General features: G+C 35.9%; 2 long non-coding RNA genes across 2 annotated transcripts; both read right to left on the reverse strand.

The window, feature by feature from the left end:
* Positions 1-1,204: 1,204 nt before the first annotated feature.
* LOC110881426 lies at positions 1,205-4,178 on the reverse strand. Its single transcript, XR_002559728.2, has 3 exons — positions 3,939-4,178; positions 2,688-2,777; positions 1,205-1,421 (listed from the first exon to the last, which is right to left on the reverse strand). It is a non-coding gene; the product is annotated as an uncharacterized LOC110881426 (long non-coding RNA).
* A 2,813-nt stretch (positions 4,179-6,991) lies between these two features.
* On the reverse strand, positions 6,992-9,966 carry LOC110881425. Its single transcript, XR_002559727.2, has 3 exons — positions 9,726-9,966; positions 8,475-8,564; positions 6,992-7,208 (listed from the first exon to the last, which is right to left on the reverse strand). It is a non-coding gene; the product is annotated as an uncharacterized LOC110881425 (long non-coding RNA).
* Positions 9,967-21,690: the final 11,724 nt, after the last annotated feature.

Here is a 21,690-nt window from a genome sequence, read left to right on the forward strand (position 1 = left end):
GGAATGTTAAGAAAATATTTGGGAAAATGATTGAGGGGAAAGTAAAAGGGGTTAGAGATTTCTATGCTACAAAGAAAGCAACTTATAACCCGACTGAACAAGAGCTGAAAACACCCAAGGTTGGTAAGACTTGGGAGGAAATTCATTTCCCTTGAAGTCTTAGGACTATGCCGGAGATCCCAAGTTGGTAATCGTGGATCAGGAATCGGCATCATTCTTGTTATGTTTGTTTATGGTGAAAAGTTTGAAATTGTTGAAATTTTACAGGTGATGGACTATGCCGGAACTTCCAGGTTGGTAAGTGCGAAGCAGGAATCGGCATCCTGATTGGTAAAATGGTTTGTGTAGATGTTTTATTCCTACATATGGTTAAATGTTTTGGATATTCTTATAAGTGGTAAGAAGTTAATTCTGACAAAGGGATTACTCAAGGTCATTAGTTTGAACTTGATGTAATCCTGATACAAGTGGTTGAATGGACAAGATGATGAACCAATCCCTACAAGTGGTTTTTTTATCAAACCTACAAGTGGTAAAAACAAACTTATTTTCCGGAAAAATCATTTTGATTAAAACAAACTTAAGTGTTTTGAAATCATAATGAGAAAATAGTTTGTTGAAAGGGGGAGTTCTGATTGTTTATGCCTAGTGGATGGCGAATTGAGGCGATTTGATATCGGTTGTCATTGTTATGTACAATTTGTTTTCAAATTTTTTTAAATGTGTTTGCATTTTAGGGGGAGTAAGAAAATTTCAGAAAATCCAAAAACATTAGAAAATTTGAAAAAGTCAAAAACATGATAAAATTCAAAAATGAGTTTTGTTGTAAAAAGAGGAAATGATAGTACATCAGTTAACTATCACAACATGCTAAAGAAATGGAAAGATAAAATGTGATAAACAATCTCGCTGTGGATATGCCAGTAGGTTTTTGCACGTTTAGTAGATCGTGACGAGATATAACTTAAAAATTCAAACTTGCTTATATCGTGGGGAACAACTTCTTGAATATATGGGTAACCCCCGAAATCTTGTTTGAAAGGTCCCTCTTTCTGAGATATTAGGTCTTTATACTCAGTGATATCTGGGGTATTATCCCGGAACTTCTGCTGAATGGAAATTCTGACCTAGTCCCCGTATAATACTTTTTGCAAAATTGTAACACCCTAACACGCTTTAACTGAAAAGACGCAGCGGAATTACGTACCATAAAATTTCTTTCATTAAAAACGTTTTATACTACTTGAAACTTCAATATAAAATAACCTTTTTACAATATACGCAACCTTCGTACTCATTTACAAAATGAAAGTCTAACTTATGTCTATCATTTTACATACTCCAGGATCCCCGTACAATCTATCTTGCAACTCGGACCTTGATCGCTACACCTCATGATGATAATTTGTCATTCGTACAACCTGCACCCACCACATACATTCACAGCATTAGTATACATCATTTACATACAAGATTCTTAATCGTGTAATCTCGCTACGTTCTATCCACATATACTTTTCGTCCTGTTTTCTTTCTAGGTCTAGTCATTCCATCCGGGCGTCTAATCCTTGACGAACTTCAATGTAGTACCTGCACCATATTTCATTCTCGAGGCACACTTTTAATAACGTCAATACTTAAATGTATTGAAACTACGCATACATTACATACCTGACTGTGTACATACATCTCTACCCACATACATGCCTACATACATACATAACTACATACAACCATAAATACATGCATACCTAACTACATACAATCATACATTCATAAAACGGATCATAGCTACACATGTGCATACCTTCGCTCACACGTACATGTACTTACATAATTACATAAATACATTCGTACATACATACATACTACCTCATCTTCATGATTACTTATTAGCTTAAGTGTTTTGGGAAGAAGCTAAATCTATATATACTGACCCACATACTTAATTCGTTTTCCGTACACACGCTTACCCTTTCCATTCTTACTCATGCTTCCTAAACGCTTTTTAAATAACTTTCGGGTACATTTCGGACCTTAAAGATGAGTTCCACACTTAACCGTAGCTTATCAAGCCATTTGGTAGGGTTAAGGTGCATTATAGAAGCTTATCGGGGCTTGGGATGAATTCACGAGGCCCGAAATCAAGGGAAAACAAAGAAAATACATAACTTACAATTTGCACCTGACCTCCATCGTAAGCTACGGTGGCTACCGTAGCTTACGGTGGCCCCAAAACTTTACGGTGGCAATACACTGTCTTACGGCAGAAGGAAAGGCCCAGCATCCACCGTAGCTTACGGTGGGCACCGTAAGCTACGGCGATGCCCAGATCAGCCCCCAATTTTAATACTAAAATGTGCATAACTTTCTCGTCTTACATCCGTTTCACTTGAAACTTGTTTCTAAATGTTCATAAAACATTTCCCTACCTTATTAACTAAAAATTTATCCCTTGAGGTCCTTAAACCTCATAAATTACATCATCGATACACGATTCATGCATATATGTTTGACCCGCTTGATCTATATCATGCATTTCCCAACTTACCTAGCCACATTCGGCTACCTTCCATTAGACTAACCCTATCACTACTTTTACTTCACACTTTCTTACATAACTTCTAGATAATTTACCAAATAACAAAACATATTAAATCAAAAGGGTAAGTTTGGGATTCACTTACCTTGAGCGTCCGTTTTCGTATCCACTTTCTTGTCTCCTCTTGACCCGTTAGTCTTTCTTGCTTGAGTCCATTTCCACATGATCCCTAATGCTTTCGTGTCACCGCAATCACATCCTTGTTAGTATACATGATTTTACATAAAAATGATCATGTCGAATGCATAACTCGCAATTAGCTTTCATAGTCAAGCCTAACAAACATAAGGCATACGCCCAAATCATATCTTTTCAAACTCATACAATCCATCATGTTAACGCATAAAACGCATATTAATTTAACACATACCATATGACGTTCCAAGATCTTATAATTGTGTCAAAAATCTAGCTATGTCCCTTATGTCCAGTTGACTTCCAAAAGTCAACGGTTTAATGTATAAACTTCCGACTTAACTTCATATATTCACTACATCATATTAGGCTATACATATGACACTATATACATTTCCTACTTATGATGCAAATGTACTTACAGCCACATAATCACATAATCATACACGCATACATATTTACTCACACATACATTCGTTTCATTACACACACGTTCTTGTTAGCATATGAAATTATATAAGAGAACAACCATATTAATTCACAATTCACATTCGACTTCCATTAATCATATCAATAACACGTGGTACACTCATGGTGAAATACTCATTTAATCGCATGATCACTTGTTTACATGTACGCACCATACTAGGAACCTCATTAATTCTACAATTGCACCATAATTCATACTTAGCAATGAACTATATCTAAACTCAATTCTCATGTTATTTTACTATCAAACACCCTTTTATCACATTCCATAACTAATTACCACTTTCTTGCATATTATTTCACCTTCTACACTCACTTAGTCATTTCATCGAACACTTGGCATGCGTACAAGTTTCTAAACATGATGTACAAGTAACCTTCATTCTTTTCTTCCTAATTCTTGTTTTCAATCATCCAAACTACCAATAACAATTCAATCTCATACCATATTCAATATAACTAACAATTTGGTCACATGCAACATATCATATCAAGAATTAAACAAAGATTGGACATGGGTGACATACCCATGTCGCCATTTCTACTAACCCAAGTGGGTTTCATCTCCAAATCTCAATTAACATCAAATCTTGCATAATTCACATTCCAATGATAATTCTAACATATGTTCATGCTTAATTTCATCCCAATTCATGGATTAAGACCTAACCCATTTCATACAAGATCACCAATCTTAGTTTTTGAGACATACCTTTTGATCCTCTTGTGATGGTGAGCATTAATTCGTGTTTATTCATGATTTTGAGCTTGGATTCATCCTTCAATTTGGACTTCTTTAAGAACTAGGGTTTGCACCCCTTTGTTCTTCTCCAGAGCATTCCACGCACACACACACGATGTATGTGTGTTGTGTGTTGTGATTTTATTTAATAAAACATAACTTTCCCCCTTGTTCATATATGGTCCCTCAAGTTTGTTCCCTTGTTTGCTTTGCTAAACTTTTGACTAGGTATAATAACCTAGTTACTACATTCTATATTATTAAACATGGGGTCTCATTAGCAAATTTAGTAATTCGAGTTTTTGGAGCGTTACTTAACTAGGTTAAATAACCTAGTCGTTTATTTCATGCTAAGTCATATAAGAACACATGGCAATTATAAACATTCGGGTTTTGGGATGTTACAAGTCTACCCCCCTTAAAGAAGGTTTCGTCCCCGAAACCTTTCTCATTCAAACTAGACCAATTTTACTCTTACCCCTTTCAGGTTGTTCATTCACAATACTTACTACCACCTAAACGCTTTCGGGATCTTGACAAAGGTGTTATTCATGCATGAACGTAATTGAACACATCGTTCCTATGCCCTCATATTACGTAAATTACTTTCATAATTATACTTATGTTAGACTCTGCTCCAGAGCTCTTATTAGTGTCTTTTACTTTGTCTTTTACTTCATAATACTAGCTCTTAACACATATCATCACTAACGTTTCTTTCATCGAATTTATTCCAATTGTATACAATTATTAATTGTATAAACCTTAGTCTGTGGTTTGTTTCTAACTTCCTATCTAAGCATATTTCATTCATATATTTGCTAATCGAAATAAATCGATTTATTTCATACTACTCATACACCATACGCTACCTTTCATTTTGATCACTATGAGCCATGTTAAACATTCCATTACTATCATTACTCCCGATTACCTCTAAGCTCATAGAAGGGGTCGATACATTACCATACGCATACTATAATCATTCAAGGACTTATTATTACAGCTAGATTCACCCTTCTTAACTTATTTATCCATACTTAATCCACAAAGACTAAGCATTATTTCCATGGTTACTGCTGTTATTTATGCCATGCGTATCTTTTCTACAATGTCTTGTTCAAATGAACATGGCCAACAAGCCGAGCATCAAAATTAGCATTTCTTAATAACACTTGCCGTCTTTTATATTCTATCAGAATTTCCATAGTTACTAGCATTTAAGTTCAATACCACCCGAAGATCATTACAAACATTTGAAATTCACTCCTTATTGACATACATTCTTCTTATGTCAATTGTTAAAATTAAACTTTCCATATCATAACATTCATACCCTATCAGTCATTTCGTAGGTCTTTCTCTACCTACCAATCCATACCTATCCAATATGAATTACACCTTTTACTAACCTCGATTTCGTTGCATAATTAGATGGTCTGCAAACCGGATCTATCCGCTTCTTCACGAGTACTAGCCATATCAGGCCAGATTTCCTTCATCCGTGTAGTGTGCTTCCGCTCGTGCACATCCTTACCCCCAATTCAATGGGCTTCATCACCCTAAGAATTCCAACATCACCACCTACAAAATTGGCGGTTAGCATATCTCATTCAAATACTGAGTCCACTCGGCGATTAGTCACCTATAATTCTCTTACATATTACCTGCGTACATGCTATAACATATCCTACATTCAATTTCTTACACGCGATTCTTTCTTTTTAGTTACTTATTTCGTCAGCCCTTGCAGTTTGACCCTTTTAAGGTTAAACTGAATTTTCTTACCTATCATAGATGCATTGAGGTACACATTCGTACTTCCTTCCATTCATGCTTACTTACCAGGACCTCCATTACATCGTTTTGATATTCTTAACAAACTTGCCCCTCTTGTTCATACTTAATCCATTGTCTGGGTCATAGCCCGTCACTCATTCTGACTCCTAAGAGTAGATTTCTAGAACATCTACACATAACGGGTTTAAAACTTCTTTCTTTCATTTTAAAACTTAGCTTTGCGTGCCCATTACGATCATTCCTTTGTTCATTTACTTTACATTTACTCATAGAACTCGTTTGACATAACTACGGTCAATTATTGACATAATTCTGATGTGGGTAAATTTTATCCTTCATATGTTTTAAATCTGTCCTGCGGTTTCTAACCTATCCTTCATTCATTTTCTTCTTTCTATGATTTGAATCTGTCTCGCAGATTCAAGCATGTCATTCCTGCATTTCATTCCTTGAATCCGTCTTGCGGATTGAAACATTCCATTCGAGCCTTTCATTTCTTGAATCCGTCTCACAGATTCAAACATTCCATTCATATCTTTCATTCCTTACACGTGTTGAATCCGTCTCACGGATTCAACAGATCATTCATACTTTCATTCCTGAAAGTCTTACATTTCCCTTCACCCCCACGTCCACCTACTACCTAATTCTAACGGACATACCGGTAGCAATTATCACGGGCTCACGAACATCATACGGTTCTTGTGTATTGGCCAGGTACACGATCCACGTACTCGTTTCGTGTCTTCGTGTAATCGCCACTTTATGTCCAAGAATTAAGTTTCGGCACGTGTAACATTTCCAAAACTTCATTACCACTCTTATTATTCTATTTCATTTAAAATTTTCCTTTTACTTGATAGGTTTTACCATTTCATGCACCCATATGTTAATTCTACGTACCTCGGTAAATACCTCATATTACATACCTTGGTGCTGGCGCTAGACCGCATTCACAGATTATCCTTTCCAAGCAATCATGTTTACCTTACACATAACCTACTGTTTGTTATCTTCAAATACATACTTAAGCACATACTTACCTTGGCTTCTATCCTTAGATCTTGATCGAGTCTTAGATTGTACGGGTCCTTGGTCATGGGAGCACACCGGTTTGAGTTCAAGTATTTACCTCCTTCTACTTGATTCTCTCAAACCAGGGCTCTGATACCAACTTGTAACACCCTAACACGCTTTAACTGAAAAGACGCAGCGGAATTACGTACCATAAAATTTCTTTCATTAAAAACGTTTTATACTACTTGAAACTTCAATATAAAATAACCTTTTTACAATATACGCAACCTTCGTACTCATTTACAAAATGAAAGTCTAACTTATGTCTATCATTTTACATACTCCAGGATCCCCGTACAATCTATCTTGCAACTCGGACCTTGATCGCTACACCTCATGATGATAATTTGTCATTCGTACAACCTGCACCCACCACATACATTCACAGCATTAGTATACATCATTTACATACAAGATTCTTAATCGTGTAATCTCGCTACGTTCTATCCACATATACTTTTCGTCCTGTTTTCTTTCTAGGTCTAGTCATTCCATCCGGGCGTCTAATCCTTGACGAACTTCAATGTAGTACCTGCACCATATTTCATTCTCGAGGCACACTTTTAATAACGTCAATACTTAAATGTATTGAAACTACGCATACATTACATACCTGACTGTGTACATACATCTCTACCCACATACATGCCTACATACATACATAACTACATACAACCATAAATACATGCATACCTAACTACATACAATCATACATTCATAAAACGGATCATAGCTACACATGTGCATACCTTCGCTCACACGTACATGTACTTACATAATTACATAAATACATTCGTACATACATACATACTACCTCATCTTCATGATTACTTATTAGCTTAAGTGTTTTGGGAAGAAGCTAAATCTATATATACTGACCCACATACTTAATTCGTTTTCCGTACACACGCTTACCCTTTCCATTCTTACTCATGCTTCCTAAACGCTTTTTAAATAACTTTCGGGTACATTTCGGACCTTAAAGATGAGTTCCACACTTAACCGTAGCTTATCAAGCCATTTGGTAGGGTTAAGGTGCATTATAGAAGCTTATCGGGGCTTGGGATGAATTCACGAGGCCCGAAATCAAGGGAAAACAAAGAAAATACATAACTTACAATTTGCACCTGACCTCCATCGTAAGCTACGGTGGCTACCGTAGCTTACGGTGGCCCCAAAACTTTACGGTGGCAATACACTGTCTTACGGCAGAAGGAAAGGCCCAGCATCCACCGTAGCTTACGGTGGGCACCGTAAGCTACGGCGATGCCCAGATCAGCCCCCAATTTTAATACTAAAATGTGCATAACTTTCTCGTCTTACATCCGTTTCACTTGAAACTTGTTTCTAAATGTTCATAAAACATTTCCCTACCTTATTAACTAAAAATTTATCCCTTGAGGTCCTTAAACCTCATAAATTACATCATCGATACACGATTCATGCATATATGTTTGACCCGCTTGATCTATATCATGCATTTCCCAACTTACCTAGCCACATTCGGCTACCTTCCATTAGACTAACCCTATCACTACTTTTACTTCACACTTTCTTACATAACTTCTAGATAATTTACCAAATAACAAAACATATTAAATCAAAAGGGTAAGTTTGGGATTCACTTACCTTGAGCGTCCGTTTTCGTATCCACTTTCTTGTCTCCTCTTGACCCGTTAGTCTTTCTTGCTTGAGTCCATTTCCACATGATCCCTAATGCTTTCGTGTCACCGCAATCACATCCTTGTTAGTATACATGATTTTACATAAAAATGATCATGTCGAATGCATAACTCGCAATTAGCTTTCATAGTCAAGCCTAACAAACATAAGGCATACGCCCAAATCATATCTTTTCAAACTCATACAATCCATCATGTTAACGCATAAAACGCATATTAATTTAACACATACCATATGACGTTCCAAGATCTTATAATTGTGTCAAAAATCTAGCTATGTCCCTTATGTCCAGTTGACTTCCAAAAGTCAACGGTTTAATGTATAAACTTCCGACTTAACTTCATATATTCACTACATCATATTAGGCTATACATATGACACTATATACATTTCCTACTTATGATGCAAATGTACTTACAGCCACATAATCACATAATCATACACGCATACATATTTACTCACACATACATTCGTTTCATTACACACACGTTCTTGTTAGCATATGAAATTATATAAGAGAACAACCATATTAATTCACAATTCACATTCGACTTCCATTAATCATATCAATAACACGTGGTACACTCATGGTGAAATACTCATTTAATCGCATGATCACTTGTTTACATGTACGCACCATACTAGGAACCTCATTAATTCTACAATTGCACCATAATTCATACTTAGCAATGAACTATATCTAAACTCAATTCTCATGTTATTTTACTATCAAACACCCTTTTATCACATTCCATAACTAATTACCACTTTCTTGCATATTATTTCACCTTCTACACTCACTTAGTCATTTCATCGAACACTTGGCATGCGTACAAGTTTCTAAACATGATGTACAAGTAACCTTCATTCTTTTCTTCCTAATTCTTGTTTTCAATCATCCAAACTACCAATAACAATTCAATCTCATACCATATTCAATATAACTAACAATTTGGTCACATGCAACATATCATATCAAGAATTAAACAAAGATTGGACATGGGTGACATACCCATGTCGCCATTTCTACTAACCCAAGTGGGTTTCATCTCCAAATCTCAATTAACATCAAATCTTGCATAATTCACATTCCAATGATAATTCTAACATATGTTCATGCTTAATTTCATCCCAATTCATGGATTAAGACCTAACCCATTTCATACAAGATCACCAATCTTAGTTTTTGAGACATACCTTTTGATCCTCTTGTGATGGTGAGCATTAATTCGTGTTTATTCATGATTTTGAGCTTGGATTCATCCTTCAATTTGGACTTCTTTAAGAACTAGGGTTTGCACCCCTTTGTTCTTCTCCAGAGCATTCCACGCACACACACACGATGTATGTGTGTTGTGTGTTGTGATTTTATTTAATAAAACATAACTTTCCCCCTTGTTCATATATGGTCCCTCAAGTTTGTTCCCTTGTTTGCTTTGCTAAACTTTTGACTAGGTATAATAACCTAGTTACTACATTCTATATTATTAAACATGGGGTCTCATTAGCAAATTTAGTAATTCGAGTTTTTGGAGCGTTACTTAACTAGGTTAAATAACCTAGTCGTTTATTTCATGCTAAGTCATATAAGAACACATGGCAATTATAAACATTCGGGTTTTGGGATGTTACAAAAATGCTTGAAATATAGCGCAGCCCTCAGAAAAAATGATTAAACAATAAAATTGATAATCATTGCTGTTGAAGAAAAGATCCTCTAAAGGGGACACACCAAAAGTCGAAGCCGTCATCTCTTTGCGTATACGGAAGTATCGACCTGAGCTCTCACGGCCCTCGCAATATAACCCTTTTACAGATATCATCTGTGGTATACTCACCTGTAAGACTGAATATTGGGATCTGGATACAGGAGTATATTCAAGTAGTGGGACACGCGAATAAGTTTAAGTGCTTAAGACAATAATATCGTATCTCGGAACAGTTGAACTTTGTGTGAAAATTTAAATGGACCTATATATTGACAATCTAGGTGAATTGTTTAGAACTTAAAATGAAATCAAGCTTAACGGTGTTGGTGATATGTCTCAGAAACTGATATGATCCTCTTCCACAAACTCACAAAAATATTGTCTATAAATATTTCTTTACTACATTGTTTCATTTTATTAAAAAATTTTAGTGTGTTTTAGCATAAATTTTGAAAAATCCAAATAGATTTTCAACAACTGATATTGGAAAGCTAATTTTCAAAATTCCAAGTGCTAAACATGATGATCATGAAGTGAGGGGGAGTCTATGTTTAATGAAACTTGTTTTTGTGTAAATCAAACAAGTGGTTCATCATGCGTGTAGTGAGTAGGGAGTCTGAGTTAGTGCATTCATCTCGTCTATATTTGAAATGTGTAAAAATTTACTTTGAGGTAGAGATTGTGCAGATAACTTGAGCAGAACGTGAGCCAGGTTGCGATCTTGAAACCAGGCTGTTCGGTCCTAAGAAGCTTGTGTTTAGAGAGAGCCAGGTTTCCGATACCTGTGGATTCTAAATTGAAGAATAGAGCTAGGTGATCTTGGGATATGAGCCAGAAAACGATCCTGAAGCAGATGATGTTGATGAACTTAAGGAATGCCAGCACATTGTTAGGGGGAGTCTGTTGATGCTAATTGAGAGAGTGAAGCCCAGAGACTGATAAAGACTGAAGTTGCAAAGACTCGACATTGCAAGACTCGTCAACATCTGAGGGGGAGTCTGTTAGTGCATGCATCTGTCGACTTCATCTTGTATTGAGTCTTAGTTTAGATTGTATAGATCAAGACTCGTAGATCGAGAAAATAGCTGAATTTCATGTCTTATAGGCTGATTCCGCTTGAAGTGACAGTTGGTCATTTCAAGCGAAATCACAAGATCATATTCCGCTTGAGATGTCAGTTGTGGGGTTTCACTTGAACTGATGGTTCCGCTTGAGCATGTTCAAGCGGAATCAGAATAGTATATATAGGTGATGTGTGGTTCAGGCGAAATAAGAAGTAATAGTTGTGTAAGTTTCCGAATTCCATACCGAGGTGCTGCCGGTGTGAGGACTGAGCAGTAATCCGTTTTATATCAATTCAATCAGTGTTTAAAGCATATTGCAAGTTGTTTCGAACTCAGTTTCTTGTTTTCCGCACCTGAAACTGTTTCAAATTCCTCTGAACGACTTGTTCAGGTCGATACTCGATCCTACAGATTTCGTTACTGGCCTGCCTAGATCTCAACGCGGAAATGATACCATTTTGGTGATCGTGGATCGACTGACCAAGTCTGCACATTTTCTGGCTATCAAGGAAACGGATAAGTTTTCTACTCTAGCAGACATCTACCTAAAGGAAGTAGTATCAAGGCACGGAGTGCCAACCTCCATCATTTCTGATCGTGACTCACGTTTTACATCTGAATTATGGCAAGCTATGCACAAGTCCTTTGGTTCTCGATTAGACATTAGCACGGCATATCATCCACAGACGGATGAGCAATCTGAACGCACCATCCAAACCCTTGTAGACATGCTTAGGGCATGTGTAATCGACTTTGGTAATGGCTGGGAAAAACATCTCCCGTTAGTGGAGTTTTCGTATAAACACAGTTACCACACCAGTATCCAGGCCGCTCCGTTCGAGGCATTGTATGGACGGAAGTGCCGATCACCTCTTTGTTGGGCAGAGGTTGGCGACAGTGAAATCACAGGCCCAGAACTTGTAGTGGATACAAACGAATGACAGCAGCTCGTGACCGTCAGAAAAGCTATGCTGACAAGCGAAGAAAGCCACTCGAGTTCTAGGTTGGGGATCGGGTGCTACTCAAAGTCTCACCTTGGAAAGGTGTAGTTCGTTTTGGCAAACGAGGCAAACTCAATCCGCGCTATGTCGGACCGTTCGAAATCATTAAGAAAATTGGCAAGGTCGCCTACAAGCTGAATCTACCGGCAGAACTCAGCGGAGTTCACAATGTTTTCCACGTGTCGAATCTGAAGAAGTGTCTGTCAGATGAGACCCTCATAGTTCCTCTTAAGGAGCTCACTATCGACGACCAGTTGTGATTCGTCGAGGAACCAGTAGAGATTGCTGATCGAGATGTTAAGATTCTCAAGCGTACCAGAATACCTCTCGTCCGAGTTCGTTGGAATTCCCGTCGTGGGCCAGAGTATACTTGGGAACGAGAAGACCAAATGAAACTCAAGTATCCCCAATTATTTAAGAAAAGTGCAACCACTACTGAGACTGAAGCTACTGCAGAATTTCGGGACGAAATTCCAAACCAACGGGGGGTGATGTGACACCCCAGGAAAACCAGGAAACCACGCAACTTAACTAGCTTCCTCAGTAACCACGTGCTAAATTTCGGGACGAAATTTTCTTAACAGAGGGAGAATGTGACAACCCTCAAAATTTCATGTATCTGTACGATTTATTAATGATAATTGAAGTGCTTGATGACTGTGCTGAATTACTTAACTGCTTTCTGATTACTGTGTCATACTTACATGTGCTTGTTAACATACTAGTCTTGTGCAGAAAAGATACTAAATAATCCTGTACGCTTTCCTGAGTGTTAGGAATTAAAAATGTTACAAGAAGATATATATAGGACACTAAACGGGATAACTTAGCACTTTAACGGAACGGTATCTAACCGAACACCGGACATTACCCGGAACACCAAAATAATGCTAGAAGCATTGTTCTTATTTTTCTGAACTAGTTATGATTCCCGAACATCATAACGCACTATATAACATCCTAACACCTAAACACTTAACTAGTTCACTTATCTTCTAACTAAATTGGTTAACTTCCATTACATTGCAACTAAACCAACCCCCCCCCAAACCGGTTAGGATGTGGCGCCCACCCCTTTGATTTTCTTTAATTAATTAATGGATATGTTAAGTACTATTGGGACATATGGACCAAGGGATTAAGGAGTGTTGGAAGACTTCTTATAAACCCTTTGGATCTTCACATTATCATCATTCACCAAACTCAACAACACTTTCTTTCCTTCTTCCTTCCCTTGTTCGGCCGACCCCATACCACACCACCTTCACTATCATTCAATCTCCTTCTTCCATTTTTCTTGCATACAAGGGTGTTAAAGGTCACACAAGAGAGCTAGGAACTTTCAGATCATCAAGGACCTTCTTTGTTTGCTATTAACCACCTCATTTCTACTCTTGATCTTCCCTAGCATAAAAGCTAGTAGTAAGTCTTTTGAATCCCCATTTACTTCATGTTTAGAGTGGTTATAGTTATTTATGATGAAATTCTATGAACACTAAAAGATCATGCACATAAACCTTGAACATAGAGATGTAATATGATGAAATAATGCTAGTGTGATGTTGTTATGTTGATGATGGTACTTGACATGATAAATCTAAGTTAAATAAAACAATAACCTGCTGCAAGTGATGTTAGATATCGTTGTCGATCACTAAGCATGATAACGGAACAAATAGAACTTGCGTTAGAACACTATAAGCTGAAAACAACTTCTGTCCAAGCATTTACAGCCAACTTCAGTTGGCTATAAATAGGTCAAAATTTAACGAAAAACTGATTTTCTTGAGTCTATAATGGGTTATTTCGAAGTACGGTCCTAATGACACTAGAATCATAATTTTTTGACTTCGTTTACTATTTTTAAAGGTCTGTTTTTGGACAGCAGCTCAAGCTGCGTTTTTACTGCAGAAAATGTGTGTTACGTTTTTCGTCATAACTTGAAATCTGTGTAGAATTGGGTCATGAAATTAGTACTGTACATGGACACTGATGTCGTTGTAATTCTCCCACTGGAATTTCGTCAATCGGACTTACGATGAATCTTAAATGAATTTTTCCGTGGACTGTAGTCAGAAAGTGACGAATCTGATTGCAGTCCGGTAAATGATTTTTTATAAAATTTTAGTAATGAATTGGATCCCGAGATTTTTACACAATAATATTTGGATTGTTTAAGACCATCTGTAAAAAGTTGGGAATTTTTGGAGTAAGTTAACTATTTTATTAAAATTCCCGAAAACAGCCCCAGTTTTGAATATAAAAGCTGAAACGACATAAGTAGTAATTTGTGTGCCTAAATGTCGGGTAGGTTATCTAAGAATGATCTAACATGTTATATGTCAATGAAAGTGTTATGTGCAATGTCGTATGTTTGCTTATGAATGGGAATAGATGGGGAAGTTTATATGGGCATGAACCGTTAAAGTGAGTGCATGTTATGTGGTAGATGCATGTAGGAACTTCGTGCTTATTTGAAGTCACTAATAAACTAAGTGGTAATCATACTAGGACGTGTTTGACCGAACTTGACTGTTAGCTATTTTTGAGAGTCAAACCGAGCAACCAAAGGTGAGTTCACACACTTTCTAAGGCATGGGATTCCCGGTGGTTGGGAATAGGTTAAAGAATTAAAACGGAACCTACATATCCTCCTTGGGTAGGATATGTACAGCCATCCTCCATAGGTAGGATGCAAATATTAATCCTGCGTATTCTCCTTGGGTAGAATACGTACGTTCGTCCTCCTTGGGTAGGACAACAACCTTAAAACTTACTAGACAAAACTCTATCATTAAGTCCCTAATTTTATATCGACTTAATCGCCGAGGCCGATGGCGAGCGGGTCATTAGTTAATAGCGCTATTAGGTTTAACAAACCTCACACCGTGCCAGTCGGACGGACGTGTACTAGTGGACTATGACAAACTGTCAATGATGATAGACATTGACGTAGGGCACAACTATTGTTCGTCAGTTGTCGATATGGTAACGGTCTAGTGGTTCACATGGGGAAGCCCCCACTGATTATGGATATGGTTTGGGTAATAAAGAAGGAACTCGTTAATCATACTTTCAACTATGGGGTAACCCCCACGGCAAATAAGCCAACGAAAGACAAACCAAGTTTTCGGAAACAACATAAAACTAAACAACAACCGTGAACTCACTCAACTTTGTTGTTGACTCGTTGTTACATGCCTTACAGGTCGCTAGATGCTTATAGAGCTTGCACGAGGAGGAGTATATCGTTGTGGGATATGGACTATTATGTCCCGTGCTTAATAAATAAACTTCATGAAACTTATGGAACTCATGTTTTGGTCTTTAAACTTATGAATTATGTAACTTATGTTTTGGACTTACGTTTATGCTTCCGCTGTTAAGTTAAGGTCGGCTACTTTCTTTTGGTTACCAATTGTATTGTGGTTGGTTTTATTTACTTAATTACGATGTTCAATATGATTGGTGGCTCGATCCTGGTCATGTCACGCCTCCAAGCGGTGATACTCCATATGGTGGATTTTGGAGGTGTGACACTACAACATTACATACTCCTTTCCACATGTTTATTGTATATCTCTCAGAACTCCTCATAGGTTCATCCCCATTTCAGAGACCGCAAATCATGAATAGCTAGACCTGTAGCAAGCAAACAAACTCAAATGCTAGTGAGTGTCAAATATATTTAATCAGTTTCTAGCAAAATTATGTGACAATATAGTTTTTTGTTTATGGTTAAATACGTACACTTCAGATGATAATAGAGAATATCCATATAGAGAAACTGGAATGAGCACCAGGAGCTGAGTTATAGAGAAGACAACTGTTCCTTCACAAAGATAAAACCAGTAAAAAAGAGACCACTCCACAAAAGCAAAAAAAAAAAAAAAAAAAAAAAAAAAAAAAAAACCGATTTCTTCTCATCTCTCAATAGTAAAATCTATGCAAGTGCATCCACAACTTAGCTATACCATCAACACCATAATCGGTCATTTTGCATAAAGTCAAGGACATGTGTAATCAAAATTATTTATATCCGTAAAATGGATATTATTTTTGCGTATACCTTATTTAGGAAATATTTATGTAGAACTTTATCACGATAACGCTAGAACCAAATATCATGATTTACTTTAGCTTAAACATATTATTCAATTAAAATTATATGAATATGTTTGCTTAGAGCACAAACTACTAATGGTGTAACCCTATGACCAATTTCTATCTCTAACATGACCAAATCAACTTTAGATAAAAATACATATACAGTGACGTAAATTTGATCATGAACTCACATCTTAGAGTGGAATTGAATTTTAACTACCCAATTTAAAAATCTAAACCATAATTTTATTTATTATAACAACTATCAAATGAATTTGTCCTTCCAAACCAATTTATAAGTGTGAGAATAGGTGTGAATGCATGTTTGATCATAATTGATCAATTTGGTAAAACATTTCACAAATCCTAAAATTTTGCATTCGTTCACAATTCTTGAAATTAAAGCTTAGATTTCATCCAACTCATTTTTAGTGGTGATTATAATTAGTTTCCGTAATAGTCGGTGCTTTTGTTCAAAAAATGTACTCTTTTGCATAATTCTACAAGGTGTCAGTACTAGTAAAATTTCATCAAGAATACCAATACCTGTTATAAGTTTAGTTTCTAGAAATTACTACTTGGTTTCAATAACCAATTTAAAACACAGATGATTGGATAATCAATTTCCTTAAAAGTTTTTGTTTCTTAATTTTGTGTTTAAAATGTAAATCAAGTCCAAGGCTTGCAAGCAGCCTATCCAAGGAATCAAGTTTGGTCGAATAACACAATTGGTCCGCTCAAGTCCAATTTTTGGGTCATTAAACACAAACGCTTGATTATTATTATTTTTATAATAACCACGTGCTTAACTTTTATTGACTTTCTTAGTTTCTCATATAGTGTTTCATAATAATTTTATTTCATTCATCCAAATGTAAAATAAGTAACAATTTTCCTTTTATTATTCAGTAATAAATTAACAATAAAACACTAGAGTTATTTACACAGATAGAACCTGTGGTTTATAACTATTTCGCTTTTGGATACTAACTTTTTTTAACAGGTTCAAGTTTTATGGTTTCAATTCTGTAATACCTTTGTGTATCAACACCAAACTTCGTTAATTTTTATGTTAAAATTCAGTAAAATGACTAAAATTCCCTTATATTTTAAAAGGACCTTGGAAATAAAATAGAATAATGACATAAATGGTCTTTGAAATTAAAATAGAATAATGATATAAATGGTCCTTTGAAAATGAAAGGGCATTTTAGTCGTTATATTAAGAATTAAGAGAATAGGTGAATAATCCACCTTATTGATCACAAGACAATCTACATGTTAATTTGTACAAGAGTGGATGTCCTAAATTGGTTAAAATTAGTTATCTTTCAAAAACTGTACTTGTGTAGTTGTGTATCTTATATAATCTTTCACAAAACGAGTGTGCCATCAAATTCACAAGCATTCGAAGTGTGTAGTGCTTTAATTTAACTTATGGTCAAATCATATAATTTTTGTATTTGGTTTTGAGTTTCTTAAAATGTTAACTTTACTAACTTTCGTTTAAATAATAGTTTAATGAAATTTACATTTGAGTTTTATTTGATTTATTTTTTTCAAAACACTTCGCAGATCTCTTAGTTTAATTGTAAATAAGTTTCTTATACATTTTCGCAAACCCTAAATTTGAATTTTGTTTCATTTTTACAAAAAAGTAATATCTGGTTTGTAAAATATCTTATACCCCCATTCAACAGAAATATAATAAGTTACAAACAATTATACATGCATGGTAAAACTAGTTCTAGTCATCATAAGATATTAAAATATGAAGGAACCTATTCAACTTAGATAATTATTTAGATTAATAACAGGTCCTTGAAACTAAAATAGAATAATAATATAAATGGTTATTTGAAAATGGAAGGGTATTTTAGTTATTATATTAAAAATTAAAAATTAACTAAGTTTGGTGTTGGTATCCAAAGATGTTATAAAATTGAAACCATGAAACCTGAACCTATTAAAAAAAATTAGTACCAAAAGGTCAAACTAGCTATAAACTATAGGGTCCATCTGTGTAATTAACTCAAACAATATTACTATTTACTATGTATAACAATTTGGATAGGTTACCAATGAGGTGGTGGTTCATTGAAAAAGGCCGAGCCTTTAAAACACCTAGGTTAGGAAGAAGAAGGTCTTGAGTTCAATTCCCACATATAAAAAGAAATCAAAGAAATTAGCCGTTCAAAAAGTAACAATTTGGATAGGTTTTTCTAACCAATATTTTTTTTTGTCTTTTAATGTTTTTTTAGTACTTCAAGTTTGTATGGTTCAGTTTTTGCCCTTTAATTTTTGTGTTTTTTTAATCTCTAAGTTAAAGCTTTTTTGGTATAACTTCAAGTTTGTTCACGTTTTATACCAACTCACGGTATAAGTTCTTGATTATTTTTTTCTATGTTTTACGTCACATGACGGTATAAGTTCTCGATTGGCACTCAAAATGATTTTATCGATTGGTTTTAATTGCTTGCGTTGCTGCTAAAAAAATAGATGGATAATATAATTGTTATTCCTTTTCGAAATATTAGCATTCACCATGAACGTGTGTAGGCAAAGATCACAAAGTCATAAATAATGGTGTAGATGATTGGAGTGCCCAAGTGGGTGATGTGACTTATCACATAGGTTTTAGTCTTATCATTGTTTGATAAAAAAACACACACAAATATTTTAGGGTGTAACTATTTGCACACCCATTTGCCTATTGGCATATCAAAAATGTGTTTTTTGTCTTATATGTACACCCTGCAGTGTCGAGCTGTGGCCAAAGCGCAGCGTTTTAGTCCGGTCAACCAGACAAAGACTGACGGGTGTGTTGACCGGACCAAAACGCCGAGCTTTGGTCCTGTCACTGGTTGACAGGACCAAAACGCGGCCAAAGCTCGGCGTTTTGGTCCGGTCAACAGACCCGTCAGACACCCGTCAGTCTTTGTCTGGTTGATCAGACCAAAACGTCGCGCTTTGGCCATAGCTCGACACTGCAGGATATGCACATAGGACAAAAAACACCTTTTTGGGTTGGCTATCTACACACTTGGTGTGTAGATAGTTTGAGCCGTATTTTATTATATATGTAATCTCTTAACTTTTTCGTATTGCTTAAGTTAATAAAATTGCTCTTATATCAAAATGGGACAAGTAATCTCTTGTCCAACAATGTATTTTAAATGTACAAACAATTACAAGATCTAGAGGGTATGGGGGCGTCACCCCCGCCACCTCACCATGTATAGCGCTCATATGGGCTTCATCATCACACCCTTCAAGTGAAGAGGGGGGCGTCATAGCTTCATCGCCACCATGGTAACGCCAAGCTTGAAGGTTTCAGGTGGGGCCCACAACATGTCAACCAATCAATTTTTTTTAATTTTGTTTAATAGGGGGCTTCATCCACACCCTGCAAATTAAAGGGGGGCTCCATGGCTAACGTGGATCCTACGTGGCCTGATAAAGCCCTAAGGGGCTTCAACCACACCCTCCAGCCTAAGAGGATGAGTAGTGATTTGATAAATCATATGCTTTTTTTCAACACATGGCATCCACATCATCTTAACTAAACCATTTGGTGAAAAGGTGTAGTAATACGGTATGTGATTTAAAATTGAAAAAAAATATATGATTGGTAAAGTTATTGCCTAACCAATCACAACTCTCTCTCTATCTAACAAGCTCATGGCCACAACCACATGCTTAACCCAAAATGTGACAACCACATGGAAGAGGGTGGTGTTCCTCATGTGGTTTGCAAACCACATAACCATTACGCATGATCTAACAAGTATTATTACCTATCTAAATTGATCTAAAATGTTACTCAACCCATCAGAAAAATGAGTCGGTCCATGTTAAAGGGATGATATTCTAACACAATATAAATATACACTATTAATCTAATTTAAAAATATGACTTTATTCGACATGGGTCCGGATCAATTTTGGTTCGAGCTCACGTACATATCTAGGTGAGCGGGCATGATTTGTTGAAACCACGAGTTAACTTATTTAACTTCATGCTAATATTTAAAGTTCAAAATTATAGTTTTAAAGTTGAAATTTTGTTATATACACATTTGTTTCATTTCACATGTAAACACACTTGTTGTGTTTGAATTCATTTGTGTGACACGATTTCATGTACGTGTACAATTTTAGATTCATGTCAAATCTGAATCAACAACCAAGGCAAGCCATTACACTTTATAAAAAGTCGGCTTTAGTTCTTACCAGACTAGACTATGAGCCTATAATTTTTTTTAACTCATCTTTAGCACGCTAAACTAGCCTACTAAAGGAAGAGAAGAATATCTGAGGATGATTCTATAAAGGATTAAATCAATAATGTAAACGGACATGCGGCGGTAGTAACGGAGAAGTTAAAAAGACCGTGGTCCACACATAATCTAGGTTTGGTATTATAGAAAGAATCAAAAGAGACTCATTTGGACATAAAGATGGTATTGGTATTATTTTATTTAAACGTCGAACTAGAAGTATGACAAATTTATATATTAACAAATGGTGAAAGGCCTTAAGAACAGTATCGGTATCCAGGTTTCAAAAGACCGACATCTTCCGGTATTCCCCACCTGTGCAAAAACCATCTTCCAACTCAACAACACTGTACTCATCACCGGCATTTCTTCAACACTTTCATCTCAGTATCCCACCGCTGAAAACACCCAGCCTCATCTAGGTTTCCAGTCCCAATTTCGAATTCCAGGTGCCCATCTTTGATCTAATTGTCCAATTGGCTCTCTTTTTTCTCCGATTGTCTCTATCTGTGTTACGGTGGTAGCCTACGGTGGTTTTGGCCGCTTCTTCTGTGCCTTTGTTTGTTCAGGGTAGTCACGGGTTTCTATGCTTAATTTCGGCATCATAATCTATAGTTTTGTTCTTTTTTTTAGGCTCTGTGTTTAAAGTTTGCCCTTTTTTTTTTTGTTTTTGTTAATGCACGCCAAGTGTTCGACAATTTCTCTTGAAAAATTTGTTGTTCTTTGTTATATGATTTTCTCTTAAAGTTTGCCTCTTCTTTGGGTTTTTGTTAATGCACACCAATTGTTCGATAATTTGTCTTCATATATTTGCCTTTGAGGTTTTACTATAAGCTTTTGAAGATTGTTCTGTGTATGTTAGGAGTACAAAACCTTATAAACTCAATAATAATAAATAAACTTAGTAAAAATGATAGATAGTATGATAATATTTTAGGAGTATTATTTAAAAGAAAAAGAAAATAAACATAATCAAGTTAGGGAACCAAATGGTTAAAGCC

Source organism: Helianthus annuus, chromosome 10 (genome assembly GCF_002127325.2).
Source record: "Helianthus annuus cultivar XRQ/B chromosome 10, HanXRQr2.0-SUNRISE, whole genome shotgun sequence".
Taxonomy (NCBI): Eukaryota; Viridiplantae; Streptophyta; class Magnoliopsida; order Asterales; family Asteraceae; genus Helianthus; species Helianthus annuus.